This window comes from Salvelinus namaycush, chromosome 36, assembly GCF_016432855.1.
Source record: "Salvelinus namaycush isolate Seneca chromosome 36, SaNama_1.0, whole genome shotgun sequence".
In the NCBI taxonomy this organism is placed as follows: Eukaryota; Metazoa; Chordata; class Actinopteri; order Salmoniformes; family Salmonidae; genus Salvelinus; species Salvelinus namaycush.
Genome location: NC_052342.1, coordinates 25,129,862 through 25,153,721, shown reverse-complemented (window position 1 = coordinate 25,153,721; position 23,860 = coordinate 25,129,862).

The window sequence follows — 23,860 nt, the reverse complement described above, 5'->3', positions numbered from 1 at the left end:
ATCGTGTAACAATATCGTGTTTTCCGTTTCTTATGTTCAAAACACAAGCCCTCCATAGGCTACACTTTACCCAAAACACAAGCCCTCCATAGGCTACACTTTACCCTAGGCTGGTTCAACAGCAATGTCTTTTCTATACTGGCGATTTTATGATATCATTACACTTTACATATTTTATTGTTGTTGTTTAAAAAAAACAGATGACTTGTTATTCATTAATTTAAAAAACGAATTGGAACGATTCACCATCGTGATTCTCCACTCACAACTTGTTGATTCATCAAAACCTATCCCCTTCGCCCATCATTCTTGGTTGTGAAAATAGAAAACTATTTCTGACACAAGCCCTAACCTACAGCTCCACCGGCAGCGCTGAGATGTACCATTGCATTAGGTTTGTTCAAATAGAGCCAGGGGTCTCAACTTGCTGTTAAAAGAGTTAGAATAGTAGAATACACAACGTGCAATTTCCAAACTTGGTTGTAAATCAGCAACTTTCCTCCTGTTACATGTCACTCACTGTCTTATCACAGCCACTGCATCAAAGGGAACTCCCCTAATCAGCCATGACAGCAGAAAAAAAATCCACCCCACCTACAGTATATTTTACCACAAAATCGGATAGCAACCTCTGCCCAGTCATTGCAAGGGTAACAGCTACTATAGATGTAAGGAAAAAATGAGGCAACAACAAATTCAATCCCCTTTAGACAACTTCTTGGACAAAACGTTCCACTGTAATAGTGAAGGTGTAAACTTGGCAGTAGAAAACCTAAACAGTATATTTGACGTCTCAGCTTCCCTATCACATTTTTAAAATGTCAAACAGTAAAACCGAAGAAAATTAACAACAATGAGAAATGGTTTGAAATGGCAAAAACCTAAGAAAGAAATTAACAACGGCGTGCAGTGACACAGAAGCTCCTCTCTGTCTTACACTGCAGGAAGACAAGGAGTCTTCTAGGGCAGCCTTTTTAAAAGTTTGGGTCGTGGACCTGTTAATGGTGGGTAGCGACGTGTCAGAGTAAATGTATAATTATATAAGGTATTGATTTGGCCAAGTGCAACTGCGGTCTCTGTTCAGTGCGCTCTCTGCTTTGCATCGGTCTCTGCTCAGTTTGGCAGCTGCGCGAGAGGGAGATGCCGGTGTGCTTCGCGGTTTAACAGATGTTTTTTCTTGAAGATCCCTCCGCGACACACGCTGGAGCGCTGTAGTTGAACAGCAGATGATGCGCTGTCAGCCACTGACTTGTCATTCCCACTCGCCAAATGGACTCATGCTCGCAACAAGTTCTGACTGAGCTCAATCGTCATGAAAAGCCAATACACCGATTATTTTCTCTTTCATATAAACGTTGAGAATTAACGAGGAGCTCCAACAATGTGTTTTATGCGGGGAAGTGCTCAGTAATGAGTCAATCAAAACGAACAAATTCATATAACGACACGTCCTGACCAAACATCCACAGCATGACGGTAAACCCAGGGAGTTCTTTCAGAACAGGGTAGAATGCTTCAGGAAACAGTGCTTCGACAGTGGAAAAGTAAGTCAGCTAGCAAGGCATTGTTGTCATTTTATAAAAGGGAATGATATGCAGAAATAAGGGAGTACTATGCGTTTCTCTTTCAAACAATCCCCTGGCCTTGTACACAGCTAATAGCTAACGTTAGCCAAAGCAAGTTAGCTAGCTACTGATAGTGCAACCCTAAGTAACAGCACAGATGAAGATGAAAAATGATCAGGCCCACTGTACATCTCACTGTAGAAATGATTGCCAAAAGAAAGTCTAGGTTGGAACCGTTGCTGTTAAAATACAAGTCATCATTTCTATTCTGAACTGGAATAAACTGATTGAAGCAAGATACAATAAACTGATAGAAGCAAACTGATTTTGAGGCAAACACTCTCACACACAGTTCAGTGTTGCTCATCTACAGCAGGAAGCGGTCTCCTGCCTGACAGAGAAAGCAGTAGATGTCCTGGTCCAGTTTGGCACCACATACCTGTCAGTCAGGGTTCTCAACTCTGGATTACTTAAAAAACAAGTACAGAAACAGTCTAAATGCCGAGCATGACCTCAGTGTTGTACTGTCCAAAACTGAGCCCAGAATAGACATGCTTGTTGAAAACGTCAACCAGCCACACACCTCTCCTTAGGACTGTGTGTGTTTTCTGGTCCACATCCGTGTGATTGTTTAAAAAAATATGTTTATTTAAATGTAACCTTTATTTAACTAGGCAAGTCAGTTAAGAACAAATAATTATTTACAATGACGTCCTACCCCGGCCAAACCTGGACGACGCTGGGATAATTGTGCGCTGCTTTATGGGACTCCCGGTCACGGCCGGATGTGATACAACCTGAATCAATCAGTTTATTCCAGTTCCGAATAGAAATGATGACTTGTATTTTAACAGCAACGGTTCCAACCTAGACTTTCTTTTGGCAATCATTTCTACAGTGAGATGTACAGTGGGCCTGATCATTTTTCATCTGTACTGTTACTTAGGGATGCACTATCAAAAAGCCTGCGTGTCTGTTCTGTTATGCATCTGTGTGATGTGATCAATCAGTTTGTTCCAGTTCAGAATGAAAATGATTTATTGTATTTTAACAGCAACAGTTCAACCTAGACAGATATGTCAGAGTTTTTAATGGGGGAAATAAACATGACTAGCTATTTATATGGCCATTTCATTGTTATTTGTTTTTGTCTATATTGCATTTGTTTTAGGCATAAGGGCAATGAAATGTACCAATATTTACGTATAGTTGCATATGTTATTAAGCTTGGGTCCCAGGAGAACACAGCATTTCTAATTTGGGTCCCAGGAAAACACAGCATTTCTAATTTGGGTCCCAGGAGAACACAGCATTTCTAATTTGGGTCCCAGGAAAACACAGCATTTCTAATTTGGGTCCCAGGAGAACACAGCATTTCTAATTTGGGTCCCAGGAGAACACAGCATTTCTAATTTGGGTCCCAGGAAAACACAGCATTTCTAATTTGGGTCCCAGGAGAACACAGCATTTCTAATTTGGGTCCCAGGAAAACACAGCATTTCTAATTTGGGTCCCAGGAAAACACAGCATTTCTCATTTGGGTCCCAGGAGAACACAGCATTTCTAATTTGGGTCCCAGGAGAAATCAGCATTTCTCATTTGGGTCCCAGGAGAACACAGCATTTCTCATTTGGGTCCCAGGAGAACACAGCATTTCTAATTTGGGTCCCAGGAGAACACAGCATTTCTAATTTGGGTCCCAGGAAAACACAGCATTTCTCATTTGGGTCCCAGGAAAACACAGCATTTCTCATTTGGGTCCCAGGAAAACACAGCATTTTTAATTTGGGTCCCAGGAAAACACAGCATTTCTCATTTGGGTCCCAAGCTGAAAAAGGTTAAGAACCGCTGTTCTAGGGGATGGCCAAAGCCCACGTCCAAGTAACCAAGGTTTCCGTCCTTAATGGCACCCTACTCCCTATATAGTGCACTACTTTAGACCAGGGCCAATGGGGGGCTCTAGTGACCTGTGTTGAGAAAAGGGTGCTATTTGCTATTATGTGGGGGATGGCCAAAGCCCACGTAGGAAGACTACAGGCATCTTTAAATTACACAAAGTGCAATTTCGAAACTTGGTTGTGAATCAACAATTTTCCTCTTGTTATATGTCACCCCCTGACATTCACTCAATCACCCCACCATGTCAGTTAACATGTTTTACATTGGTAAATGAGTCTAGTTTAGCCTGCTAAACCTGTAGTAATCATGGCTGAATTACCAACCAGGCAATGAGGGCACATTCCCCAGGGACCCTGACCTCCAGGTGACCCTCATATATTTTGTTATTCACTCTCACTCAGATATCATATTAACATGGCATAAGTCATGGAAAAATGTGTAGAATCTGACAAACCTTCAGTAAAAATGTGACCCCAGCTACTATGGCCCTGACACTCTTGAGTTATTCCAACTCTGTGATGTGAGAAATGGTGTAATACTAACAGAAACATGGAGAGGAAACAAACAACCTGCTATGCTGACCACAAGACAGAAGCCAAAAACACTCTTCATTATTCAGAAAGGGCAGAGTAAATATAAGTATTGCACAGTCATAACAGAACAACTGAAGATAACTGCCACTACACAGGGAATTTCTTCTAACCAGCTGATCCCCTCTGCTACCAGCAGAACCTTTAATAAGTGCTGGTGGGACGTGCACACATTATGCATTGACCAAACAAGTAAAAAACTCTGCTGTCAATCCAAAACAAGCTACACCCACTGCTTTGCCTTCCTTATTATGAGTCATTTTAGCAGCCCTCAGCAGCCTCCACTGTCACTGACACTGAGCTCTCCAACGAAGTCAGAAGGAAACTGCTAACCGCCAGAACAACAACAACAAAGTAGCCAGAAGCCAGGTTGCTTGAGCACTGCCAGAGAACTACCTTGTCCCCCCAAACCTCCCGGAACTCCAACACCCAGCCCAGCGGACCCCAACAGGCCAAGACCCATTTTCTAGGTGATTATTTTTATAAAATGTTAATTTACTCTACCTGAAAGTTATTAGGGACCGCTACTGCTGAGCAGCACAGGCAGAAGTTATTTAACGGGTCAGAACCATCCCAGATATCTGGAATAGTTTGCAGACTATCAGCTGGTTATAGCTGCTATCAACAACATAGTTTTTTAAGCTTTTCACAACACTGGCCAGCAAACTACAATGAATTGTTTTTGGAAGAAAGTGTCAATCTCTTTTTTACACCATGTGCTTTTCTACGTTGCGGAATCCTCCGTGCTTCCTACAATTACAGTCGTTTTGAATGACACTGTCACACTGCCCTTCTCTGGATCATGTGATGGTTTTATCGAATGGAAGCATCGCCGTGAGAGTGAATCAGAAGGTGTTACACACACCACGGTCGCTACACTGCACCAAGGAGATTTCACACCCGGAGTGGGCTTTGAGAACAGGGTTAAACTCGGGGGTGGAGACCTCTATCTCAACATCTCCTCTGTTGTATTTAATGACAACGGGTGGTTTGAGTGTCACTGTGGTAAGACTCAAGAAGATGTACAATTTGTAGTTTTAGTCTCCATTGTTGTAGGTAAACCTGCTCTTGTTGGATCTAATTTTCAACTCAACTTCTATGGATTTACTAAAAAACAAACTCCTGACAGTGAGGTACACGTCTGTTGTGAAAAGGATGGACAGACTGTGCTGAATGTCATGGGGGGGAATATCATCACTGGCTCTGGGTTTAAGAACAGGGTATCTGTGTCCAAAGATGGATACCGACAGGGAGACATTTCCCTCACCCTCACTGACCTACGCCGTTCTGATCAGGGGACATACCAGTGCCTCTTCGGCCCTGACAAACAGAGAGGAAATCCAGATTCTCTCACTCTCACTGTCACTACTAGAGAAACCCGCTCTGAGGATACAGGAACCAGGTTACCATGGATAAAGATAGTGTTAGCATTTGCAGTAGTAGGGTGTGTGAGTTTTCTTACAGGCAGAATGTGGACTCAGTGGTCCAGAATGAAATGTTCAGGATGTATCTTTCGTCGCAGCCCCAGGGGATCACCATAGCCTTCAAAAGAGTCCCAACAGAGTTCTGATGGTCATAGTGATGAGTTACCATGTGTCCTGAGAGGGAGAAAGACACCAGAGAGGTGAATGGATCCTCTACCATCATAGAGATGGAGGAGTTACTCTCGCCTGGTCCCAGACCTGTTTGTGCTCTTGCTCAACTCCATTGATTGGTGTCTATTGTAGTGGTATGGTTTTGGTTATGGTTGGTGTAACAATACTTAAACCTAGTGTTAGCAATAAGGACATAGTTGGCGATTTGAATAAAGCCACTCTCAAATTGTAGCATTGTTTACTGATCAGTTATTATGTTACAACCATTCTAACGTAACAGTAATGTGCACCAACGTGACCAGTTGATTGTAACTGAATGTGTGTGTGTGTGTGTCTGTGTGTGTGTCTGTGTGTGTGTGTGTGTGTGTGTGTGTGTGTGTGTGTGTGTGTGTGTGTGTGTGTGTGTGTGTGTGTGTGTGTGTGTGTGTGTGTGTGTGTGTGTGTGTGTGTAGCCAAGCCATTAGATGTAGGACTAGTTTTTAAGATGATTATTGAATTATTGAGAGTTTGTTGGGAACAACAGGAATTTTTTTCTCTCATTTTGGTCAGTTAGTCATTATTTCAGTTTCTCCTGCTTTCATCTCCTGTAGTTCATAATACTATCAATGTATAATGTGCCTGTTTGGTTCCTGCTGTATTTGTAATATTATTGATATCTGGAACTGATTACTGGTCATCCTGCAGATGTGAGAAGGATCAAATTAACACGGTGAAGGATTTTATGATGTTAATGTATTTTCTATTATCACTTTTAAGACTAAGTTTTAAATATCATTTTGCGTTTTAAAATGGACTGTAGTTTATTATGAAATGTATGAATAAAATTGTTGTTTTATTGGAACTATTCAGATTTTTCTTCCACTCTTTTATAAGACATTAAAGTTGTCAGTTCCAGTTTACATTTGTATTCATTGTGTATCCAAGTTTAATTTTGGATTATATACTGAATTAACACATCACAAAGGATCATTGGTAATGCAGAATTTTATTCATGATTAATTCATTTTACACATCAAATGACAGACCTACCATCAATGTTGTTCTATAAGATAAGACACAAAATAACATAACAAAACATTTAACTAGGTGGTTTACAATATGTGTGAGGATGGATGTTTGACAGAGTACAACATAGCTAAGAATATAAAGGAATATTTGAAATAATCGTCATACAGGCATTGTAGTCCACATATTCATAACCTGATAGTTTTAATGCAACGATTCATGCTGATCTGATCGACCATCTAACACAGAGGGAATGTCAGGTCAAATGCAGCAAACATGTCTTCATTTGTCTTTTCTGTCAAAGGCACACTATCAAGGTGCTACTTTACAGTTCATATTGTACTTGACTTGGTGATGGAAGAGGGTCCCAGATCAGTCTGTGCTCTTCGACAACTTCCTACACTAGCCTGATCCCAGATCAGTCTGTGCTCTTGTCAACTTCCTACACTAGCCTGATCCCAGATCAGTCTGTGCTCTTGTCAACTTCCTACACTAGCCTGATCCCAGATCAGTCTGTGCTCTTGTCAACATCCTACACTAGCCTGATCCCAGAACAGTTTGTGCTCTCATTATCAGGCCATGACATGACAGTTCCACTAAGGAGTTGGTAAGAGATCAGCAACAGACTGCCACCTAGGATAACTCTACACACTTTCTGTTGTATGTCAGTTTGTATCCACACAACAGTTTTAGCCTGAATAATTTCTAAGAAACAAAAACGTGAACTGGGGGGGAAACAGTCTAAGACTAAGGCCCCGATCCACGATGAGCCCTAAATCCAATAGCATTGAGGAGTTTACCACAACAGTCACAGGCTTCATCAATAACCTCCATTCTGAAAGACTTGAATACGCATTTTTTAGATGCAGGCAGTTTATTTGAAAAGGTCAAAGGTATAATTGAGCCCCCTATGAATTGACCTGACCCCCCTGTGCACTCCTTCACCAGGTTCTCCTTTTCATCCTTCTCTGTTTCAGAAGTGTGTAAAGCCCTTGAAGAAATAGATTTTTAGAAATCCCCTGGCCCTGATGAACTAGACTCCCACCTCCTACAACTACAGTAGCTGCAGACATCATTGCTCCCCCCTTTAACATGTATATTTAACCTCACACTTGATGTTAAGGAAATCCCCAAGTTATGGAAATCTGCTCTTGTACTGCCTCTCCTGAAAGGTGGAGATCCCTCGCTACTTGACAACTATCGACCCATATCAAAACTGTCTGTACTGGAGTCCTTAGTTAGTAGGCAGCTAAAGACCTACTTCCAAGGAAACAACATCTTAAATGGAATGCCATCAGGTTTTAGGTCTGGCCACAGCACTGTTTCAGCAACATTGAAGGTTTTAAATGACATCCACTGTGCTCTTGATAACAAGTTACATTGTGTGTCTGTTTTTATTGATTTGTCGAAGGCTTTTGACGCCGTGGACCATGCTGTGTTAGTGCAAAGGTTAAAATGTTGTGGAATTACTGGTCATGCTCTAGATTGGTTTATAAATTATTTTTCAAATCGTACACAATGTGTAATGGCGGATGGTTGTAAATCTGAGTCCATAGAGGTGTGCTCAGGTGTTCCGCAAGGTTCTATTTTGGGCCCACTGTTGTTCATTTTGTATATCAACAACATTGGGGATCTTATTGAAACAGTGGATGTTTATTTTTATGCAGATGATACTGTTCTTTATTTCAAGTGGTAGTAGTTTATCTTTAGCTTTTGAAAATGCCCAAAGAGCATTTAACATCATACAACAAAATCTGTATGATTTAAAGCTGATTCTAAATTCGGGTAAAACAAAATGCATGGTATTTTCAAATGCCAGGCATGTTACAAATCATGTCATTGCTACATTGGCTGGACATACTGTAGAGCAAGTTAAAGTGTACAGATATTTGGGTGTGTGGGTTGATGATAAGCTGAGCTTCACTGTGCATGTAGAGAACATGATAAGGAAGCCCAAGCTGAAAATAGGATTTTATTACCGGCATAAGGCTTGTTTTTCTTTTGAGGCCAGGAAGGAGCTGGTACGATGTACATTACTGTCGGTTTTAGATTTTAGTGATGTCATATATATGCAGGCCTCAGCCACTACCCTGAGAGCACTTGATTCAGTGTATCATGCAGCCCTCAGGTTCATTTCAAATCAGAAACATCATTGTGATCTCTTCAGCGCTGTTGGCTGGTCGTCATTGACCTTGCGTAGGCTTAAACACTGGTTTATAAGGCCATATTGGGTCAAATGCCATTTTATCTCTGTTATTTTTTAGTCAGGTCAGTAAATAAATATCAATTACGGTCCCATTCTGATTTGCTTCTAACAGTACCAAAAATTAGAACAGGACATGGTAGAAATAGTTTTAGTTACTTAGCTCCGTGGTCCTGGAATTAAATGTGATGATCTAGTTTCGTTGGTGGAGTTTAAACACTTTATCGATGTATATATCATAGAAGAGTGTAACTGTTTTTAGGCCAGCTGTTTTTAGTCAAGACGTTTGTGTTTTTAATGTACAAGGTTTTTGTTGCACTGTATGTGTGTTTAATGTTGTGTTCATGTATGTAAATTGTTTTGTCTGAAACGTTGTTCCCTCTGCTGCTATTGGACCAGGTCTCTCTTGGTAAAGAGATGTTATCTCAATGAGAAAAAACCTGTATAAATAAAGGTAAAATTAAAATCAAATAAGTGCATAGACGATGTCGTCCCCACAGTGACTATAAGAACGTATCCAACCCCCAAAACACTGATTACAGGTAATATCCGCGCTGGGCTAAAAAATAGAGTTACCACTTAAAATGAACAGGACACGGACATGGACGTATACAGGAAATCCCGCTAAGACCTCCGACGAGACATCAAACATGCAAAATGACAATATAGGAGGAAGACGGAATTACACCGTCTACGGTGCTCGTCATCTGTGACAATCCCAACATGTTTCAAGCTGGAGGGCAGTGTGAACGGCATTTGAGATTGCGTCATTTGTTTTCAGGCTATGGATGAGAAAGTGAACTTGTACCAAACACTGTCACTGTATTATAGCTGCACCTATTGGTTTGGAAAGCAAACATATATTTTGGATCCTCCAGAAATGTATTTTTCCCAGAATTCCTGTTTCTATGTTATTTAGAACGTCTTCTACTGCGGATCGCAAAACATTCCTAAAGATTATGATCACACTTCTCAATTCAAATATTATGGCGACACTATACCAAAGATGGTTTGGTATGGTTTAGAAACTTGGGAACCGAGCTGGAGTTATTACTGTTATCACCTGGACTGTATTTTCACACCTAGAAAAAAACCCTCCAGGCTTCCGTCATAGATGTCAATTTACAGACAAAAAAGAAATAATTACAGGGGAAAGTTTGGAAAAACTAATCCCGTCTGAAACGTCCTCTGGAATAATATTCTGGGGTAATAAATACATAACCAACGTCTTCTATTTATACTAGTCCAGTGTAAATAGGACTATAGCCTTAATAATATCTCCGGCAGGATTAAGTATTTCTTGCAGTAAAATTATACACTAAATGTAGGCAAAATGTGGATTTGGGAACGGGAGTTGTAAAATATGAGTATTTATTTCTGCATCTTGAGATAATGCTCATTAGATACCAGCTGTAGACGTGATGTCTTCATCATACAAGCGTCATAAAAGCTGGTAGTATTTAAAATATGCATCGAAGACAAAGTGAAATCTTATCAGAAACACGATGGGTTCTTTTCACAGGTTTGTTTTTCTTTACAACCGGTCAAACGGATGTCATTTGGACATTTTGCACATTAGTTCTTTATTTTCTACATTGTATTTTTTCTCCAGTTCCTAAACGTCTTTGTTCCGTGAAAGATGACAGAAAAACCTAAACCTATGTCAGCTAGATTGAAGCATTCAATTATTACATGATTCTGTTGAGCAAGGGTTTACTCAGTCTTCTAGGGCAACATATAATGACAAGAGAGACATATAGTCTACCATCTCCATCTGCATGGCCTGATGAGCCAGGGGTTTATTCAGTCTTCTAGGGCAACATATAATGACAAGAGAGACATATAGTCTACCATCTCCATCTGCATGGCCTGATGAGCCAGGGGTTTATTCAGTCTTCTAGGGCAACATATAATGACAAGAGAGACATATAGTCTACCATCTCCATCTGCATGGCCTGATGAGCCAGGGGTTTATTCAGTCTTCTAGGGCAACATATAATGACAAGAGAGACATATAGTCTACCATCTCCATCTGCATGGCCTGATGAGCCAGGGGTTTATTCAGTCTTCTAGGGCAACATATAATGACAAGAGAGACATATAGTCTACCATCTCCATCTGCATGGCCTGATGAGCCAGGGGTTATACATCACTGTTTACATCCCTGCCATCTGAGAATATAGGGCACATGTGTCAAACTCATTCCATGGAGGGCAGAGTGTCTGCAGGTTTTCACCCCTCTCTTATACCTGATTGGTCAATTAAGGTCATTGATTAGTTAGAAACTCCCCTCACCTGGTTGTCTAGGTCTTAATTGGACACAAATGGAAAGGAAATAACAAAAACCAGCATACACTCAGTCCTCCATGGAATGAGTTTGACAACCGTGATTTAGGGCCCAGGGCCTCAGCTTGGATCAGGGCCTTAGTTTTGGACTGTTTTCACACTTTAATAACTCAAGTTTGTTTAATTTAAAATACAGTTGAGAATTTCTCAAACACTAATCAGGATAGAACTGTTGTGTGGATAAAAGATGAAATACAACAGACAGTTTGTACCATTTGTGTGTTACAAGTGTGAAATGTATTTTTAAATGGTGTTCCTTGAGCATGGTCTAAAATCATGTTTTAGGCAAGTTCCACAATGCAACTATTAAGCACTAGAAGGACATATGGTTGGAGACAGACAGTATTTGCATGTGAGATTTGTGAAATACATTTTAAAAGTTTGCCATGAACATGGTGTAAAATCATGTTTTAGGAAATGTCCACAATGCAACTATTACAGCACTAGAAGGACAAATGGTAGGCAATAATATTTGTGTGTTACACATGTGAAATACCTTTTGAAACAGTTGTCCATGAACATGGTCTAAAATGGTGTTTCCAGCAATTTCCACACTCTAATTAGTACTGTACAGCACTGGAAGGAGAGATGATTAGAGACACCATTTGTGTTACAACTGTCAACAATCTTTAAAAAACATTTTCATGAACTTGATCTAAAATCATGTTTTTGGCAATCCCCACAATACAAATAGTATGGTAGTAGAAAGAGAGACGATATGAGACATCATTTGTTTTACAACAGTGAATTATATTTTCTAAACAGTTTCCCAAATCACTTTTTAGGCAATTTACACAATGCAACTAGCTATCCTGGGTGTCAGTCTGTTTCTGATCTCTTACCAACTCCTTAATGGAACTGTCACGTCTTCATAATGAGAGCACAAACTGTTCTGGGATCAGGCTAGTGTAGAGTTATCCTGGGTGTCAGTCTGTTTCTGATCTCTTACCAACTCCTTAATGGTACTGTGATGTCACGTCTTCATAATGAGAGCACAAACTGTTCTGGGATCAGGCTAGTGTAGAGTTATCCTGGGTGTCAGTCTGTTTCTGATCTCTTACCAACTCCTTAATGGTACTGTGATGTCACGTCTTCATAATGAGAGCACAAACTGTTCTGGGATCAGACTAGTGTAGAGCTGCATGGGAATGTAATGTATATGAAAGGGATGTGTCATGTTTCCCTCTTCCATCAACAAGTCAAGTACAATATGAACTAAAGGGAAAAGGGAAAGGGGGAGACCTAGTCAGTTGTAGTTGTGTAGAGTTATCCTGTATATGAATATGAACTAAAGGGAAAAGGGAAAGGGGGAGACCTAGTCAGTTGTAGTTGTGTAGAGTTATCCTGTATATGAATATGAACTAAAGGGAAAAGGGAAAGGGGGAGACACTATACCAAAGATGGTTGTCCAACTGAATGTATTGAAATGTGTCTTCCACATTTAACCCTCTGAATCAGAGAGGTGCGGGGGTCTGCCTTAATCTACATCCACTTCTTCACTACATAGTAGCACCATGATTGTGTGCATTTGAACAAAAGATAAATAAATGTTTGCTGTATTTTATTAACACACTTTTTCTGTGTAGTTGCCATCATGCAGCTTAGCTGCATTTAAAACATTGTTATGAATAGTGAGGCTACAATAGATACAAAATATAGAAACCACATTCTACAAAGATTATTTCTGATATGATGTTATGTTCTTTTGCTTTGTCAATCATTGCATCCATCATAGTGGACCTACATATCACACAGAGGTATACAGTATCCATCATCACATATTGTAAACCATGCAGTTTAACGATTGATTCAGATGTTTTGTGTCTGTATCTTGTAGAATAACATTTAAAGTATGTATCCATCATATAATGTTGAAAATGTATTGATAATGTACAAAATACATTCAACTACCAAAAGTTAAAGTTTAACATTTTATTAAACAAATTGGAGACAGTAAACACTCCTGAAATAGACATTAGAGGGAGGTCCATCAGTAGTCTTGGTAACAAGGCCTGGGGTAGAGGGAGGTCCATTAGTACCATTGGTAACAAGGCCTGGGGTAGAGGGAGGTCCATCAGTACCATTGGTAACAAGGCCTGGGATAGAGGGAGGTCCATTAGTACCATTGGTAACAAGGCCTGGGGTAGAGGGAGGTCCATCAGTACCATTGGTAACAAGGCCTGGGGTAGAGGGAGGTCAATCAGTACCATTGGTAACAAGGCCTGGGGTAGAGGGAGGTCCATTAGTACCATTGGTAACAAGGCCTGGGGTAGAGGGAGGTCAATCAGTATCATTGGTAACAAGGCCCGGGGTAGAGGGAGGTCCATTAGTACCATTGATAACAAGGCCTGGGGTAGAGGGAGGTCCATTAGTACCATTGATAACAAGGCCTGGGGTAGAGGGAGGTCCATTAGTACCATTGGTAACAAGGCCTGGGGTAGAGGGAGATCCATCAGAAGTCTTGGTAACAAGGCCTGGGGTAGAGGGAGGTCCATTAGTACCATTGGTAACAAGGCCTGGGGTAGAGGGGGGTCCATCAGTAGTCTTGGTAACAAGGCCTGGGGTAGAGGGAGGTCCATTAGTACCATTGGTAACAAGGCCTGGGGTAGAGGGAGGTCCATCAGTACCATTGATAACAAGGCCTGAGGTAGAGGGAGGTCCATTAGTACCATTGGTAACAAGGCCTGGGGTAGAGGGAGATCCATCAGAAGTCTTGGTAACAAGGCCTGGGGTAGAGGGAGGTCCATTAGTACCATTGGTAACAAGGCCTGGGGTAGAGGGAGGTTCTAACTGATCTCTGATGATACAAGCAGGTGCAAAGGGGACAAAACATGTCCTTGTCCCAATCCTGTCTTCTTCTGTCTCTGATTCACTTTCACTTATAGTGACAGAGAGATGCTCCCCTCCCTGTTCCCCTTCTGGACAGGGACTGAATTGAGATCTTGAACACCTCTCTTTAAACCAAGCAGGCCTTCTTTCTTTCAATCTACCTCCAAGAAAACAGAAAACAGCAACTAGGATGATCACCAAAACAACCACCAACACCACCACCACCCTTGTTGGCATTCCTGTGTCGTCTTCGTGCTTCTCTCCGAAAGTGACAGTGAGAGAGAAAGCTCCTGGATTTCCTCTCTGGTGGTCAGGGCCGATGAAGCACCAGTATGTCCCCTGATCAGAAAGGCGTAGGTCAGTGAGGTAGAGGGAAAGGTCTCCCTGTCGGTGACCATCCATGGACACAGATACTCTCTCCTTCATCCCAGGGTCAATGATTACATTCCCTGCTTCGATGGTAGACACATTCTGTCCATCTTTCAACCATTTCATATATATCTCACTGTACTTTGTCCATTTTGTAGTTAAGCCATGGCAGGCAAGTGTGACATTTCCTCCAACATGGGCAGATATTTCAGTGGCGACCAAGACTTCTAGTTCTACATCTTGTAAACCCTTGTTGTTGCAGACACACTCATACCGCCCCATGTCATTGTACTCAGCTGGGGAGATGGTGAGAGAGAAGTTTCCTTTCTGGAGATCAACCCTGTTCTCGTAACCCTCTCCTGGGATTACATTATTTCCGTCAAATGTAGCAACCGTCTTATCACAGAAGCTTCCTACAGGATCCTGACAATGCCTCCACTCGAAGACACCACCATGACATGATCCAGACAAGGGAAGTTCGATCCTGTCATTCAACATCACTGGTAAATGTATAGGATCAGACAAGGAGTATTGTGCAACAAGTGCAGACAGGAAAAAGGTGATGACTCGTCCCGCCTTCATAATCGACGCAGTTCTCTCTGGCAGTGCTCACGCCCTCAAATCGGCTTCAGGAAACTTTGTTGTTGCTTGCCGTTTTTCAGCTGTTACTCACACTTTTATGCAGACAGAAATCTCACTTTAGGGAAGATCTTCGGGATGATGGTGACTCAACTCCCTTATCCGAAAATGGACTGCTCCTTACCTTACCAAGGTTAATACTGCTGCTGGTTTTGTTCAAGTTCTGGATGCAATATATTTTTATTTTCTTACATTACACACTAATACGTTTCACAAATATAACGTAAATAATGTGGTTAATTAACTTTGTTTTTTTCGTGGGCCAGAAATTCTAGTTCCGGGATACCTTCACAGCCCAGCCGTTCTCCTGACCGGCAACACTAGAGATTCTAGTCGGAGGCAAGACGCTTTTTCATCGTCAAACCAGCAGACTAATCCAACTACCATAAATAACCATGTCCCTGTGTCCTCTGTTCCCTTTTCCTAAATATCATCATATATACACAATATCATTATATACATTATACTATCGTTATATTTATCTGGTACATAAATTATCTGACAGTACCAAACTCAAATCAAAAGAATTCTACATTTATTCAAGGAGTTTATTCAAGGAGTTTATTCAACTAGTATTTTTCCATTTGCATGTATTAAAATTAATACATTGGAATTCTTCATTGGAAGAATGTAGACCTACTGTATGTGAGAGAGCTCCAACGAATCATTCCAATGTAGTACTTTTTTTTTTTTTGTTTTTTTTTTTGGGGGGTGGATCAGCTTAATATTGCGGAAAGAATGTTGCTTCCAATGTAATTGTCTGCATCATTTCCAATCCCCCATATTTTTTTGGGTAAATATATATATCCATTCACGTATGCATACATATACACATATATACATACACATACCTACATAGACATACATACTTTTTTAAAGAGTATACCTTTATTATTATTCCCCGCAAACCCTACCACCGATCCCCCAATTGGAGTAAACTGATAAACATTTCTGTTTTTACCTTCAATTTATACATCTTATACACATTTTACAGACACAGTCTACTTTATAATAGTTCTCTCTTGTTTGTTCTTAGTCCTTCCTCTATTTCTGTTGTCCATCCAGTTTGATTTCCACTTGTAACTGTGCTATTTCACAATAGCTCCGCACCTATACACATTTCACAGATCCCGTATGCCCTACATTGTTTATCTTGTTATTAGTCCCACCCTTCAGCTCCACTCAACCTTTCCCATCTATCTTCCAACATCATCCATTTCGGATTTTTATTTGCCATATATTTTTCAACTGTGCTGTGATGCTTCACAAAAGATTTGAATCTTCCTATTCTCATAGCTTCCACGGATTGTAAATTAAAAATAAACATTTTTGCTAAAATAATTATTATATTATTGATTGATTGACTATGGCTTTTCAAATCCCCCAGTATTGCTATCTGTAGCGTTAGTTCTACGCAAATGTTGCAATTCTTCAACCATTCCTGGACCTGTGACCAAAAACGAGCTACATGCGGACAATACCAAAATAAATGGTCTAATGACTCTGCCTCCTCACAGCAGAATCTACAGAGCTGGGAAGATTGTATCCCCCATATATATAACATTCTATTAGTTGCAAGAATTTTGTACAATAATTTAAATTGAAAAATTCGAAGTTTTGAATCCGGCGTTGTTTTGCGTATCAATTCATACACCATGTGCCATGGAATGGGTACATCGAAAATCTCTTCCCAACTATTTTGCAATTTATATGGCACAGCTGTAAGTTTTTTGATCCTTAAATGAAATTGGTATATGTTTTTATTTATCACACTTTTCTTTAACCATTTATGTTCTTTAATATAAGGCCGACATACAAGTTCCTTACTTTTATCCCCTTCCACCTGCCTCTTCCATTTTTGTGGTAATGCTGCAATTAATTGGTTGTAATTTTGGGTAGAGCAGACATTTCCATATGTCTGTGTTAGCTGCATGTGTGACATTACTCCACCAGTCCTATTTATGATATCATTCACAAAAATTATACCTTTTTTAAACATTTCTTCGATAAATACAGTTTTTTTATCAATTACTATATTTGAATTTAACCACAAGATTTGTTGTACTATTTGTTCCGTCCTTTCAGGTGGATTAAACTGAAATTGCAACCAACTTTCTAAGGCTTGCTTAAAAAATAAAGATATTTTGGAGATTATTTCCTTTTCAAGCAACCGAAAGTGAGCAGGTGTAATCTGAATAAAGGGAAAAAGGCCCTTCTTGAACATAGGATGAGACATTCGTACCAATCTACTAGAGAACCAGTTTGGATTTAAGTATAACTTTTGTATGACTGATGCCTTTAGTGAGAGGTCTAATGCTTTAATATTTAATAATTTCTGCCCTCCGAATTCATATTCGTTATATAAATAGGCCCTTTTAATTTTATCTGGCTTGCCGTTCCAAATAAAATTGAATATTTTTTGTTCATATAATTTAAAAAGCAGGTCACTAGGTGTAGGCAAAACCATAAGCAAATAGGTAAACTGTGATATGATTAAAGAGTTAATCAGGGTGATTTTCCCACAAATAGACAGGTATTTTCCTTTCCATGGTAGCAAGATCTTATCTATTTTTGCTAACTTTCTATAAAAATTTATTGGAGTGAGATCATTTCTTTCTTTTGGGATTTGTATACCGAGTATGTCCACATCACCGTCAGACCATTTAATTGGTAAACTACATGGCAATGTAAAATGTGTATTTTTTAGTGATCCAATACGTAATATGGTACATTTATCATAATTTGGTTTTAATCCAGAGAGGATAGCAAATGTATCTAGATCCTCTAAGAGGCCGTGGAGAGATTCTAGTTGTGGTTTTAAAAGAAAACATGAATCATCAGCGTACAATGACACCTTAGTTTTTAGGCCCTGGATTTCTAATCCCTTAATATTAATGTTTGATCTAATTTTAACAGCTAACATTTCGATGGCAATAATAAATAGATATGCCGATAGTGGACAACCTTGTTTTACTCCTCTAGATAGTTTAAAACTTTCTGAGATGTAGCCATTATTTACTATTTTACACCTAGGGTTACTATACATAATTTTTACCCATTTTATAAGAGATTCCCCAAAATTGAAATATTCTAGGCATTTATATATAAACTCCAGTCGTACTTTATCAAAAGCCTTTTCAAAATCAGCTATGAAAACCAGGCCTGGTGTCCCCGATATTTCATAGTGTTCTATTGTTTCCAGTACTTGCCTTATATTATCTCCAATGTATCGTCCATGTAAAAAACCTGTCTGATTAGGATGAATAATATCTGACAAAACTTTTTTTATTCTATGCGCCAAGCATTTTGCTAGGATTTTTGCATCACAACACTGAAGTGTAAGAGGTCTCCAATTTTTTAAATGGACTGGATCTTTATATATACCACTTGGGTCCTGTTTCAGTAATAATGATATCACACCTTCTTGTTGCGTGTCTGATAATCTATCATTTATATAGGAGTGGTTAAAACAAGCTAATAATGGTCCTTTGAGTATATCAAAAAAATGTTTGTATACTTCCACTGGTATGCCATCCAGTCCTGGAGTTTTCCCATCCTTAAAGGCCCCAATTGCATCAAGTAGTTCCTCCTCTGTAATTAGGCCTTCACATGAGTCTTTCTGTACAGATGTTAATTTTACATTATTATTAGGGAAAAAATCCATACAATTAGTTTCAGTTAGTGGAGATGGAGGAGCCTGAAACGAAAATATATTCTTAAAGTACTTTACTTCCTCTTTCAAAATATCATTTGGTGAATCATGCGTGACTCCATCATTTGTAACAAGTTTTAATACGTTTTTTTTGGTAGCATTTCTATATTGAAGATTGAAAAAGAATTTGGTGCATTTTTCCCCATATTCCATCCAGTTCGCTTTATTTTTGTAATATATTACACTGGATCTTTCTTGAATAAGTTCCTCCATTTCTTTTTGTTTTTCCTCTAACTTATTCTGTGCCTCTATGGTACCGTTTTTATTGTTATCTAACTGTACTGTTAGTCCTTCAATTTCCTTTGTTAATATGGACTCTTTTGATCGAAATTGCTTTTGTTTTATAGATGAGTACTGAATTGCATGGCCTCTAAAGCCACACTTAAAAGTGTCCCATACAATATGGGGATCTGCTGTACCTATGTTATGTCTAAAAAAGTCAGTTATAAATTCTTCTGTCCTAGTTCTAAACAATTTATCATCTAGTAGGCTTTGATTAAATTTCCAATATCCTCGCCCACGTGGAAATTCTGTAAGAGTAATATATATGCCAATTATGTGATGGTCCGACCGCATTCTGTCCCCTATCAAACACTTTTTAACTTTTGGTGCCAGAGAGAATGATATAAGAAAGTAGTCAAGGCGACTAGCTTGATTAAGCCTCCGCCATGTATATCTCACTAGGTCAGGGTATTTAAGTCTCCATATATCCACTAATTCCAATATATCCATGACATTCCTGATTTCCTTAAGTGCCTGAGGGTGATAGTTTGTAGTGTGATTTCCTTTCCGGTCCATAGAGGTATTTAAGACCGTATTAAAATCTCCCACTATAATAATAGAGTCTAGTGTTGCTTGTAGAGTTGATACATTCTTATATATATTGTCAAAGAAGCTTGGATCATCATTATTCGGACCGTATAGGTTAATAAGCCATATATGTTTATTGTCCAATAACATATTTAAAATAATCCATCTACCTTGAGGATCTGTTTGGACAAGTTGCACATTTGGATCAAAGTTATTATTAATTAAAACCATCACCCCTTTTGAATTTCTTTGCCCATGGGAGAAATATATTTCGCCCCCCCAGTTCTTTTTCCACAAAACTTCATCTAAAACTGTCGAATGGGTTTCCTGTAAACAGTAGATATTATAATCCTTCTCTTTTAGCCAGGTAAATACTGATCGTCTTTTCTTATTATCTGCTAAGCCATTACAATTGTAACTGGCTATACTTATTTCACCACTTACCATAATGAGACACACCTTTCAATTATTTTTATCAAAATATATGTTTGTAAACGTCCTATTAAAAAGTAACATAATGATTGAGTGTCTATATAGTTGTACCATGACATTTGCATCTCCACTAAGCAAACCTCCAATTGGTCCCCACTATTCCACCCGCCAAAAGCCCCCATCTCGAGTTGGGTTGTCATCCCAATGACCGGCAGACCACCCCCGACCCCCCGCATCGCACAGCCCCGGACCGACTGGGATCCATCCTTCGAAAAGTGCACACAGCGCCATCCACCGAACCGAAGCAGATCCATTGCCAAATGCATTTCCATCGCCCTCACCTCTATTTTTATTACATATTGCTGTGAATCATCCTCTATAGTCCCTAACATCTTTTACTTCTTCCTTCGCAACAGTTGTGGGATACACACATACACCCACACACATTCAGCCCTTACCCCCACACAACCATAAGCTCACCCTCTCAACAATTGCACCATCCCAGAGCCCAACTCAAGATGGATCATGATTTACAAATGTACTTGCAGTTGCAGCTGCATGAGAAGGCCTGCAAGACCGCGCAAAAAATGAGCATAAATGTAGAGATTTATTTACCATTGTCACATCCTAAATGATGGAGGTCAAATGTACACCTTCTTCCTGAAACACCCACAATACGGTCATCCATTTTGACCATGTTCCCAAGCATCTCCATGCAGTCCGACTTGATTTCGTGCCACCAGGGCCACAATAATATACCCCCTCTCTGAATGTCCGAGTGTGACCCCCTCCCCATGGGTTACTGCAGCTAGTGTTGCCAGCACTGCCACTGCCTGAGTGGGGGCACCCCACTGGAATCCCCACCGGCTAGGTACAAGGTCGTCAAGGTTCTCATTAGCAGCTTTGAGAATTTCCTTGTTTATTATGCTCTCCCTTTAGGGGGCTTTGGCTTTGCAGGACCAACCCTGCCAAGCAGGCTCAGAATCTTGAGGGGGCAGTGCTGCTCTTGGTCCCTGACCTCATTTTGGCTGCATACAGACCGCTTACAGCATGCACATAAAACAGTTAGGGACTTCTCCTTAGTATCTGGGCCATTCATGTGGGTGTCTAGGGTATAGGGCCATGGACCGTACCATTAAAATAGGATAATAAATAATTAGATATAATTTATTTTAAAAATGTAGTTCCCCATGATAGGACAATAAATAAATAAGACGTATAATTCATTATAAAAGTATATCCATCATCTGAACAACATTGAAAGCCCTCTCATACCCGGCCCACAGCAATACACTGGCTCTGGGATATGCAACTATTTCATTACTCACTCACTCAACTTTCCAAACATAACAAATAAGAATAAACACACACCACACCATCCACACATACTGTGCCTTCTGTTTACTTAGTTTTTATCTTCACTATGTAGAAATAGTGCTTGTGTTCAATTAGTTATATATGAAGATTTATAGAAAAGCTATATTTTGTATTGTATTGTTACAATCAATAACCGGGCTTGAATTGTGTTTATTTTCCTCATCTATGAGAACTTTGTAATTTTTAAAATAACCATGGAGTAGTCTTTGTGTCTCTGAACAACTGGTTATCAATATATAGTTTATCAACGACGAGAGCTACTCGTTTCGCTTTTAATCTATTTTCTTTGAAAATTGGATACAGAACTTTGCGCCGTTCTGCAATTTCTTTCGGAAACTGATCATTCATGCCAATTTTGGTCCCAGCAAGTCTTTTACCCAGGCTTTTAACCATTATTTTATCTTTAAATGAAGCAAATTTGGCAACGATTGGGCGTTCGTACCTCTGCCCTCTCTGTCCGAGGCGGTGTACACGTTCAAGTTGGATCTTATCGATAACTTCGCGTGGAATCTGAAGCGCTGCAAAAAGGAACTCTCTAACTACAGATTCAGGAACCTCTCCTTCTTTCTCTTGGATACCTGTAAGTACCAAATTCTCTCTCATGGATCTAGTTTGTATGTCTAGTAAGCATTCCTTCAGAACGGTGTTCTCCTTTTTAATTTCATTCATTTCGGTTTCAATTTTATTGACTGTCCCTTTTAGCGCGTGTGTTTCCTTCTCCAATGTCGCAGCTTTTTCATCACTCATCTCTAGGCTTGCCTTCAACTCTTTTATATCTTTACTAACTAATTCAAGTATACCCAGTTTGTCATTTATTGATTTTAACAGATCGGTTTCGACCTTTACCATTGCCGGTGGTGAGAATATTAAATCATCCGTATCGGTTGAGGAGTCACGTTTTCGTTTTTGAATCGGTTCCCCTGTCTTACTCTCCGTCATGTTTGGGTGTTGCTTGTTTTCGTAATATTTGTCGATAAATGTCTCTAATCTTAGGATTTGTTTTGTGTTATTATCCAGATTGAAGGTTATCACCCACCAGATTATTTAGTGCTAATATTTTAGTCTAATTTAGCAGATATTTCGAATATTATGTTTTATCTTGAGGTGCTCTACATAACTTCCTTCAGTCCGCCATTACCTTTACGTTACCTTTACGTCCGCCGTCCTACGTCCTACCTAGCTAGTGCGCTCAGGACCCTCTAGTACTTTTAATAGATACTTGCAAATGGAAAATATACTACTTGAATAAAATTGATTAAACTACTTCAAAAAACGTAGAAAAGCTTCTGATTGAGTTTTGAACTGTCAGATAATTTCTGTACCACAGAAATATAACGGTAGTATAATGTATATAATGATATTGTGTATATATGATGCTATTTAAGAAAAGGGAACAGAGGACACAGGGACATGGTTATGGTAGTTGGATTAGTCTGCTGGTTTGACGATGAAAAAGCGGCTTAATAACTCCGAGTAGCAGCTGTAGTGGTGTCGGTCAGGAGGAGAACGGCTGGGCTGTGAGCGTATCGGGAGCACTGCCAGTGAAGCCGCCGAACACCTCCGCTATATGGGCTTTAGCTCTTTAAGGCTCTTCGGCCGAGAGTCTTTCACTTCCTCAGTGTCAGAAGGCTGCCCCAACTACGCGCTCTACACGACACCCACATTACGCGCACTCCGCTGCCACCCCAACTACTCACAATGTGCAACCGGTGCGACTCCACACACTGCGCAGCCACCTGCACCTCCACTACCTACACTCCGCGGCGACAGGCATCTGATTTGTTGACACTATCATTTTCACCCAGACTTACCCCGCGACTGGTTGGAAACGCATAATGTTGTAAGGAGATATGGAGGAGATCCCTTGAGCATGTTTTCCCCATGTTCTCTGAACGGACCAGTCTCTCACCATCTCTCTTTCCCTCTAGTCTATGGACCGTCAGATATTGAGTAAAGGGAATATTCTGTACGGCTTTCGCTCTGTGGATCCAAGATCTCTCTCTCCTCTCTACTCGACTCCGCTACCAGCCACCAGCATGTCTTACACACTTCATCGGTTTCTCTCTCTACTCTGCCACCGCTGCCATCCAGAGGGAGGTACAGGACAGTCGGGCAGGCTTACTGTGTGGAGGAAGGACAGCAGCACCTCCACTACCAGGATCAAGAATAGCTTTTATCTGACTGCTGTTTTTAACACTTTAGCATTTATGACTGTAGTTTTATTATAATCTTACCACTATGCACTTTCAGTTGTTGTTATATTTATTATATTTATTTATATTATATTTGTGACTGTTTTACTGTATACCTGTATGTGCTACTATATGAGCGAGATCTCCAACGAATAATTCCAATGTATGAATTACTGTTAATACTTGCAAATGGCAAATATCGTACTTGATACAATTTGAATAAACCACTTGAATAAACTTAAAAGAACTGTCAGATAATGTATGTACCACAGGAATATAATGGTATAATGTATAAAA